The 8,531-nt window shown below is 37.7% G+C and overlaps 2 long non-coding RNA genes across 2 annotated transcripts; one reads left to right on the top strand and one right to left on the bottom strand.

The window, feature by feature from the left end:
- The first annotated feature begins 1,181 nt into the window (after positions 1-1,181).
- LOC142488523 (uncharacterized) lies at positions 1,182-2,905 on the top strand. The gene is made up of 3 exons (XR_012799466.1): positions 1,182-1,490; positions 2,380-2,440; positions 2,625-2,905. It is a non-coding gene; the product is annotated as an uncharacterized LOC142488523 (long non-coding RNA).
- A 3,332-nt stretch (positions 2,906-6,237) lies between these two features.
- On the bottom strand, positions 6,238-7,999 carry LOC142488522 (uncharacterized). The gene is made up of 3 exons (XR_012799465.1): positions 7,716-7,999; positions 6,766-6,826; positions 6,238-6,581 (listed from the first exon to the last, which is right to left on the bottom strand). It is a non-coding gene; the product is annotated as an uncharacterized LOC142488522 (long non-coding RNA).
- Between the last annotated feature and the right edge of the window lie 532 nt (positions 8,000-8,531).

Genomic DNA, 8,531 nt, shown 5'->3' with positions numbered 1-8,531 from the left:
CAGTCTCCAGTAATCAGCTCAGCAACCAAGTGTATGTGAAGAAAAATGATACCATAGTGCAGACTAATATAATGTTAAAACTAAACTTTATGATTTTTAAAATTGAACACTTACAATAAAATTGAATATAATAAGCATTTTTCACAATATTAGTGAGGAGAGAAGAGTGTGTTAGCTTCCGGCTCACCCGCCTCTTCTGATGGAACTTGATGTAATCAGCCTCTCTCTGTGACTTGATGTCTCTGGCGGTGGACTGTGTACCCAGGCTGTGTCCTCCCGTGGGTTGTTAGACTCCCCTTCTGCTGTTGCAGCTTAGAGCTGTCTCTCGGGTGGGCGATCCCGCCTCTCTCACTGCCGATACGTCACTTCCGCTTTGTTCCGTCACGTCACTTCCGGGCGCGGCTGATGGAATTTCTGAATGGCGATCACGCCTCTCTCCTCTCTCCTGACAGGACGGCTCCCACTCTACGCGTTTCGCCAAAAAAGGGTGTGTGGCTTCCTCAGGAGTGTACCGCCCCTTACACTCGGGTGTCTTATATATCCTCCCCAATTGGTGATTGATTGTAAACATATATGTGAATCACTTGAAAAACATATGGTCTGCATCGGTTGTCACTTCTGCCTAACTATATATGGTGGAGCACTTATTCTGAGAAATAAATTCTCTGACTGGTTCTTATAATTTAACCTCTTAGTTTCTCTGTGGTAGATAAGGATGTATGATCCTGGTACTATTCATAATAAAAAGGATGATCTCTACATAGAAGGAGATCAAATGGATTTAGTTTATGTCCTTCAATGGGACTAATTGGGTGGAGAATTATGTTATTCCATAAGTCAAGTTAGATAAAAACCAACTTGATCACATTATTATTGCAGGGGATAAATTTGCCACAAAAAATGTGATTGGATTGTAAAGAGCAATAGGGAGTCAAGGGAAATAAATGGGAAAAGGGAATAATTCATAAATTGAATCCCAAGGGCCTTACGGGAGCAACAAATGTATTAAAAAATAAAAAATAAAAATGAATAGGAATAATTATGTAAAAAATTTAAAAAATATATATAAAAAATATATATAAAAAATTCCTTTATGAAAAATTATTTATATAAAAAAATTGGGGAGCTCCGTCATATATAAATACATACACTAGCATTTCATGTTATACATAGGTTTCTAAGAGTGGTTGGTGGTATATTCCATATACAAATTCGCATAATTGATGGGAAATACATGACCCTTTTATATAATGTTAATATTCACAGTGCAGAATTAAATTACCTTATATTATACAACACTTGATTTAATAAACATATACAAAGTCTTTATATAGATACAGAAAAAACTTTATGTGTATACCTGGAGGGACTAGGCTGGAGTGACAACAGTGACATAAACATTTTCTATTTGAATAACAGATAATCATTGCGTGCTGTGGGAGATAAAAAGAAGGAAGAGACAACAGAGGATGGAGAAAGCAAAAAGATCAGTTAGTATCAACTTTTGATTGTAGACCACATTTAGTTACAAAAATGGTGCCAACTCTATCTCCATGTTCAGGCCCCTGGGGGAGAGGGTCCGCAATCTGTGAATCCAAAAAGTCTCCCTCTTAACGAGTTCCCGATTGCGATCTCCCCCCCGCCAGTGGCCCGCAACATGTTCTATGGGCATGTATTTCAGACCTGCGGTGTCCCCCTGGTGTTTTTCCATGAAGTGTTTGGAAAGACTGTGTGTTAAAAGAGATCTTTTAATGCTACTCAGATGTTCTATGATTCTAGTTCGTATTTGTCTCTCAGTCTTCCCCACATACTGCAGTTTGCATGGGCACTCCAGGAGGTACACCACATGGTCTGACCTACAGGTCAAACTAGATTGTATTGTAAATTTCTCCCCTGTAATGTTTGATGTAAATTCCAGTTTGTCATTTGATTTAAACTGACATGCTCTGCATGTCTTGCATGCATGAAAGCCTTTATTAGATTGTAACCAGTTTTGAGGTTTAGATTTTTGTTTAAGGACACTTGGGGCAAGTGTATTTTTCAGATTCCGCGCCTTCCTAAAAACAATATTGGGGTGCTCTGGTAGTTCTTTTCCCAAAACTGGGTCATTTCTTAATATGGCCCAGTGTTTGTGTATGATTTTCCTAATTTCCCTAGCTTCCCCACTATATGTTGTGAGGAATGCGAAATCTAACTTATTTGTTGTTCTTTTGTCCTTCCCCTTAGATTTCAAAAGATCTTCCCTCTCTAGTTGGTCTATTTTCTGTAAGGCCTCATCTAGCTTCTCCTCTTTATATTTCTTTTCTATAAATCTCTCCTTCAGTTTTAGTGATTGCTGTAGAAATGTTTCTCTCTCACTGCAGTTCCTTTTTATTCTAGTGAACTGACTGGATGGAACCCCGTCCATCCACCTTGGGAGGTGACAGCTAGTCCGCAAGATGTAATTGTTTTTATCTGTTTCCTTAAAAAATGTTTTTGTCTTAATTAGATCGTTTTCTATATAGATTTCTAAGTCTAAATAGTTAATTGTTTTGTCACTGTACTCACTCGTAAATTTTAGATTTAGCTCTTCGTTCTCTATGCCTATTAGGAATTCTTTCAACTTACTTTCTCCGTCCCCCCAGATTAGATACACATCATCGATGAAACGACGCCAGAGGACCAGGCCCTCCCCAAGCTCTCCATTCGGCCAGATGTTATCCTCCTCCCAAGACGCCATGAACAGGTTGGCGTAGCTCGGGGCGAACCTGGTCCCCATCGCCGTTCCTCGTTTCTGCAAATAATGACTGCCTTCGTACCAAAAAAAGTTGTGCTGTAAAATAAACATAATTCCATCAATAATGAAATTTGCCTGTGTTTCTGCAAGGTCTGTGTCTTTCATTAAAAATCTTTTTATGGCCCTGCATCCTTTTGTGTGGTCAATTGATGTATATAACGATACGACATCGCAAGTAGCCATTAAGAATTGTCTTTCCCATTTCACTTTACTTAATGTATTTAGTAAGTCTGTGGTGTCTTTTAAATATGCTTTTTGCTGTATGACATATTTCTGGAGGAATATGTCTATGTACAGTGACAAATTGGCTGTTAATGAGTCAATCCCCGAGACTATAGGTCTGCCTGGGGGATTGACTTCATTCTTGTGAATTTTTGGTAGTTGGTAAAATACCGGGACTTTTGATTTGTCACTGTACAGAAATCTATACTCCCCCTCATCTAGTACTTCCATATTCTTACCCCTCTCTAATAAACATTTCAACTCTTCTGTGAATTCATTTATTGGATTCTTTTTTAGTTTAACATATGTTTCCTCATCTCCCAATAATCTTAAAGATTCTTGATTATACTTGTCTCTGTCCATTAGGACAGTACCTCCCCCTTTATCAGCCTGTTTTATGACCAATTCTTCATTTTCTATGATCTCTTTTAAGGCTGTTCTTTCTTGTTTAGTAAGATTTTCTTTCAATTTGTGTTTACATTCTGCCAGGTTCTCAAAATCTGTATTTATCATCTGGAAAAAGGTTTCCAGATGATTACCCTTGGCAAATTGAGGGTAGAAGGAGGATTTAGGTTTTAGACCCGTATGAATCATGTTAGCTTCTTGTGCCACAATTGGAGGTATATTGGGTCCCAATCTAGGGGCTTGATCTTTAGCCATAAAGAACCTTTTAAGAGTTAGCTTGCGAAGAAATCTATTTGCATCCATAAACAGATCAAAACTGCTATGACTCTTCACTGGAGCAAATGATAGTCCCTTAGAAATTACACTCTTCTGTGTGTCTGTCAATATTACTTTACTTAAATTAAATACACTGCTCTTAGGCTCTATCTGGCACTTCTCTTTCTTTCGTGCTCTTTGTCTCCCCCCCCTCTTTCCTCTGACTGTCGGCTTCTTTTTAATTTCCCCTTTTCTTGTTTTTCTGTTGATAATTGGGTTTGTCCTCTAAATTCGAAGACGTTCCTTTCTCTAAAAAAGAATCCGATTCATGTTTATCCCTTGTATGCGATTGACTCCTCTCCCTGCTTCTATCTTTTCTATCATTGCTCCGTTCTGGAGACCTGTGTGTTTTTTGTCATCTCTCTTTGTCTCTTTGGGCTCTTTTATCTTTATTAATGGGTGTAAAATTGGCCCTGCTTCTCTCAATAGAACTAGAACTGTTTGAGGGCTTGGTGTCCACTGAACGTGATTCACCTTTCCCCCTATCAGTATCTGTTCTTGATCTATCCCTTGAGGTGCTTCTATCTCTATTAGGTCCCCAGCTCTTGTAATTGTTGCCCCTATAATGTTGACTATTCTTGCCTTTATAGTTCCCTCTTCCCTGATCCCATTCTCTTCTAATTCTTCTTTTTTTCCAAGTCCTCTGTTCCCCCTTTAAGTAATCTTCCTCATCCCTTTTGAATTTGCCTAGCTTGGCTGTCTCCACTTCTTTTTCTAATGTATCAATTTTCTTTTGTAAGGCCTTATCTTTTTCTTTGAACTCATGTGTATCCTCTAGGGGAATTAGTCTTTCCTGGATTTCCAGTATATCCTCATCTAATTTCTTAAGATGGTTGTTTTGTTGTTCAATGATTAAATCTATTAGTGTAAAGGAACATTTGTCCAAAACATCATTCCATCTTAATAAAAACTCACTATCTTCTAGATCAAAAGAGGGACTAATTGAAATCCTTAATCCCCTCGGTATACGGTTACATCTTTTATATTCTTCTAGAAACGTGACATCAAGCCACTTTCTAGTGTCCCTTACAAAAAGTTTTTCAAGTTTGGCAAATTCAATTTCCACTGTATTTCCCATGTCATTGTCAACCTCTATTACTTCTTCCGTAGTATTGTTAAATTTAACAGTTCTAGATAGTCTCTTAGAAAACACATTGCTACCTCTTGTCGCCATTTAAACTGATAGTAAGCAGCCCAATCACCAGAAACCAAGATACGTGTTGAGTGAAGGTGAAAAAACGGCGCTAACTCTATAAGTGTTTCACTACAAACTATATAGTGAATATTTTAAACAAAATCAATTATTTGTATAACAATAAAGACGTGCTCAAAATAACGTGCAGGTGTAAATATTTAAAATGTTCAAACCCCCTGCTCAAACCCAGCTGGTAGGGACTGGTTTCGGTAGTCCCGCAAATCGTCACTTTCGTTGTATTCCAGGGGGAGCATGGAGGGAAATAGAACAAAAAAAGACAAAAACAATCTAAGTGTAGACAGTTATTTCAAAGGTGCAAAATTAGATATCTTGTCTTGGCTCGTATGTTGTGCCTACTTACAAGATGTAAGTTGTATACAAGCGATTTAGACACACAATGGTCTCTGCTAGGGATGTTGTTCTCCACTCTATGAAGCAGTCTCCAGTAATCAGCTCAGCAACCAAGTGTATGTGAAGAAAAATGATACCATAGTGCAGACCAATATAATGTTAAAACTAAACTTTATGATTTTTAAAATTGAACACTTACAATAAAATTGAATATAATAAGCATTGTTCACAATATTAGTGAGGAGAGAAGAGTGTGTTAGCTTCCGGCTCACCCGCCTCTTCTGATGGAACTTGATGTAATCAGCCTCTCTCTGTGACTTGATGTCTCTGGCGGTGGACTGTGTACCCAGGCTGTGTCCTCCCGTGGGTTGTTAGACTCCCCTTCTGCTGTTGCAGCTTAGAGCTGTCTCTCGGGTGGGCGATTCCAGATGATAAATACAGATTTTGAGAACCTGGCAGAATGTAAACACAAATTGAAAGAAAATCTTACTAAACAAGAAAGAACAGCCTTAAAAGAGATCATAGAAAATGAAGAATTGGTCATAAAACAGGCTGATAAAGGGGGAGGTACTGTCCTAATGGACAGAGACAAGTATAATCAAGAATCTTTAAGATTATTGGGAGATGAGGAAACATATGTTAAACTAAAAAAGAATCCAATAAATGAATTCACAGAAGAGTTGAAATGTTTATTAGAGAGGGGTAAGAATATGGAAGTACTAGATGAGGGGGAGTATAGATTTCTGTACAGTGACAAATCAAAAGTCCCGGTATTTTACCAACTACCAAAAAAATTCACAAGAATGAAGTCAATCCCCCAGGCAGACCTATAGTCTCGGGGATTGACTCATTAACAGCCAATTTGTCACTGTACATAGACATATTCCTCCAGAAATATGTCATACAGCAAAAAGCATATTTAAAAGACACCACAGACTTACTAAATACATTAAGTAAAGTGAAATGGGAAAGACAATTCTTAATGGCTACTTGCGATGTCGTATCGTTATATACATCAATTGACCACACAAAAGGATGCAGGGCCATAAAAAGATTTTTAATGAAAGACACAGACCTTGCAGAAACACAGGCAAATTTCATTATTGATGGAATTATGTTTATTTTACAGCACAACTTTTTTTGGTACGAAGGCAGTCATTATTTGCGGAAACGAGGAACGGCGATGGGGACCAGGTTCGCCCCGAGCTACGCCAACCTGTTCATGGCGTCTTGGGAGGAGGATAACATCTGGCCGAATGGAGAGCTTGGGGAGGGCCTGGTCCTCTGGCGTCGTTTCATCGATGATGTGTATCTAATCTGGGGGGACGGAGAAAGTAAGTTGAAAGAATTCCTAATAGGCATAGAGAACGAAGAGCTAAATCTAAAATTTACGAGTGAGTACAGTGACAAAACAATTAACTATTTAGACTTAGAAATCTATATAGAAAACGATCTAATTAAGACAAAAACATTTTTTAAGGAAACAGATAAAAACAATTACATCTTGCGGACTAGCTGTCACCTCCCAAGGTGGATGGACGGGGTTCCATCCAGTCAGTTCACTAGAATAAAAAGGAACTGCAGTGAGAGAGAAACATTTCTACAGCAATCACTAAAACTGAAGGAGAGATTTATAGAAAAGAAATATAAAGAGGAGAAGCTAGATGAGGCCTTACAGAAAATAGACCAACTAGAGAGGGAAGATCTTTTGAAATCTAAGGGGAAGGACAAAAGAACAACAAATAAGTTAGATTTCGCATTCCTCACAACATATAGTGGGGAAGCTAGGGAAATTAGGAAAATCATACACAAACACTGGGCCATATTAAGAAATGACCCAGTTTTGGGAAAAGAACTACCAGAGCACCCCAATATTGTTTTTAGGAAGGCGCGGAATCTGAAAAATACACTTGCCCCAAGTGTCCTTAAACAAAAATCTAAACCTCAAAACTGGTTACAATCTAATAAAGGCTTTCATGCATGCAAGACATGCAGAGCATGTCAGTTTAAATCAAATGACAAACTGGAATTTACATCAAACATTACAGGGGAGAAATTTACAATACAATCTAGTTTGACCTGTAGGTCAGACCATGTGGTGTACCTCCTGGAGTGCCCATGCAAACTGCAGTATGTGGGGAAGACTGAGAGACAAATACGAACTAGAATCATAGAACATCTAAGTAGCATTAAAAGATCTCTTTTAACACACAGTCTTTCCAAACACTTCATGGAAAAACACCAGGGGGACACCGCAGGTCTGAAATACATGCCCATAGAACATGTTGCGGGCCACTGGCGGGGGGGAGATCGCAATCGGGAACTCGTTAAGAGGGAGACTTTTTGGATTCACAGATTGCGGACCCTCTCCCCCAGGGGCCTGAACATGGAGATAGAGTTGGCACCATTTTTGTAACTAAATGTGGTCTACAATCAAAAGTTGATACTAACTGATCTTTTTGCTTTCTCCATCCTCTGTTGTCTCTTCCTTCTTTTTATCTCCCACAGCACGCAATGATTATCTGTTATTCAAATAGAAAATGTTTATGTCACTGTTGTCACTCCAGCCTAGTCCCTCCAGGTATACACATAAAGTTTTTTCTGTATCTATATAAAGACTTTGTATATGTTTATTAAATCAAGTGTTGTATAATATAAGGTAATTTAATTCTGCACTGTGAATATTAACATTATATAAAAGGGTCATGTATTTCCCATCAATTATGCGAATTTGTATATGGAATATACCACCAACCACTCTTAGAAACCTATGTATAACATGAAATGCTAGTGTATGTATTTATATATGACGGAGCTCCCCAATTTTTTTATATAAATAATTTTTCATAAAGGAATTTTTTATATATATTTTTTATATATATTTTTTACATTTTTTACATAATTATTCCTATTCATTTTTATTTTTTATTTTTTAATACATTTGTTGCTCCCGTAAGGCCCTTGGGATTCAATTTATGAATTATTCCCTTTTCCCATTTATTTCCCTTGACTCCCTATTGCTCTTTACAATCCAATCACATTTTTTGTGGCAAATTTATCCCCTGCAATAATAATGTGATCAAGTTGGTTTTTATCTAACTTGACTTATGGAATAACATAATTCTCCACCCAATTAGTCCCATTGAAGGACATAAACTAAATCCATTTGATCTCCTTCTATGTAGAGATCATCCTTTTTATTATGAATAGTACCAGGATCATACATCCTTATCTACCACAGAGAAACTAAGAGGTTAAATTATAAGA

Source organism: Ascaphus truei, chromosome 2 (genome assembly GCF_040206685.1).
Source record: "Ascaphus truei isolate aAscTru1 chromosome 2, aAscTru1.hap1, whole genome shotgun sequence".
NCBI lineage: Eukaryota > Metazoa > Chordata > Amphibia > Anura > Ascaphidae > Ascaphus > Ascaphus truei.
The sequence above is the reverse complement of the archived record's forward strand: the minus strand, read 5'-3'. Positions and strand labels throughout refer to the sequence as shown.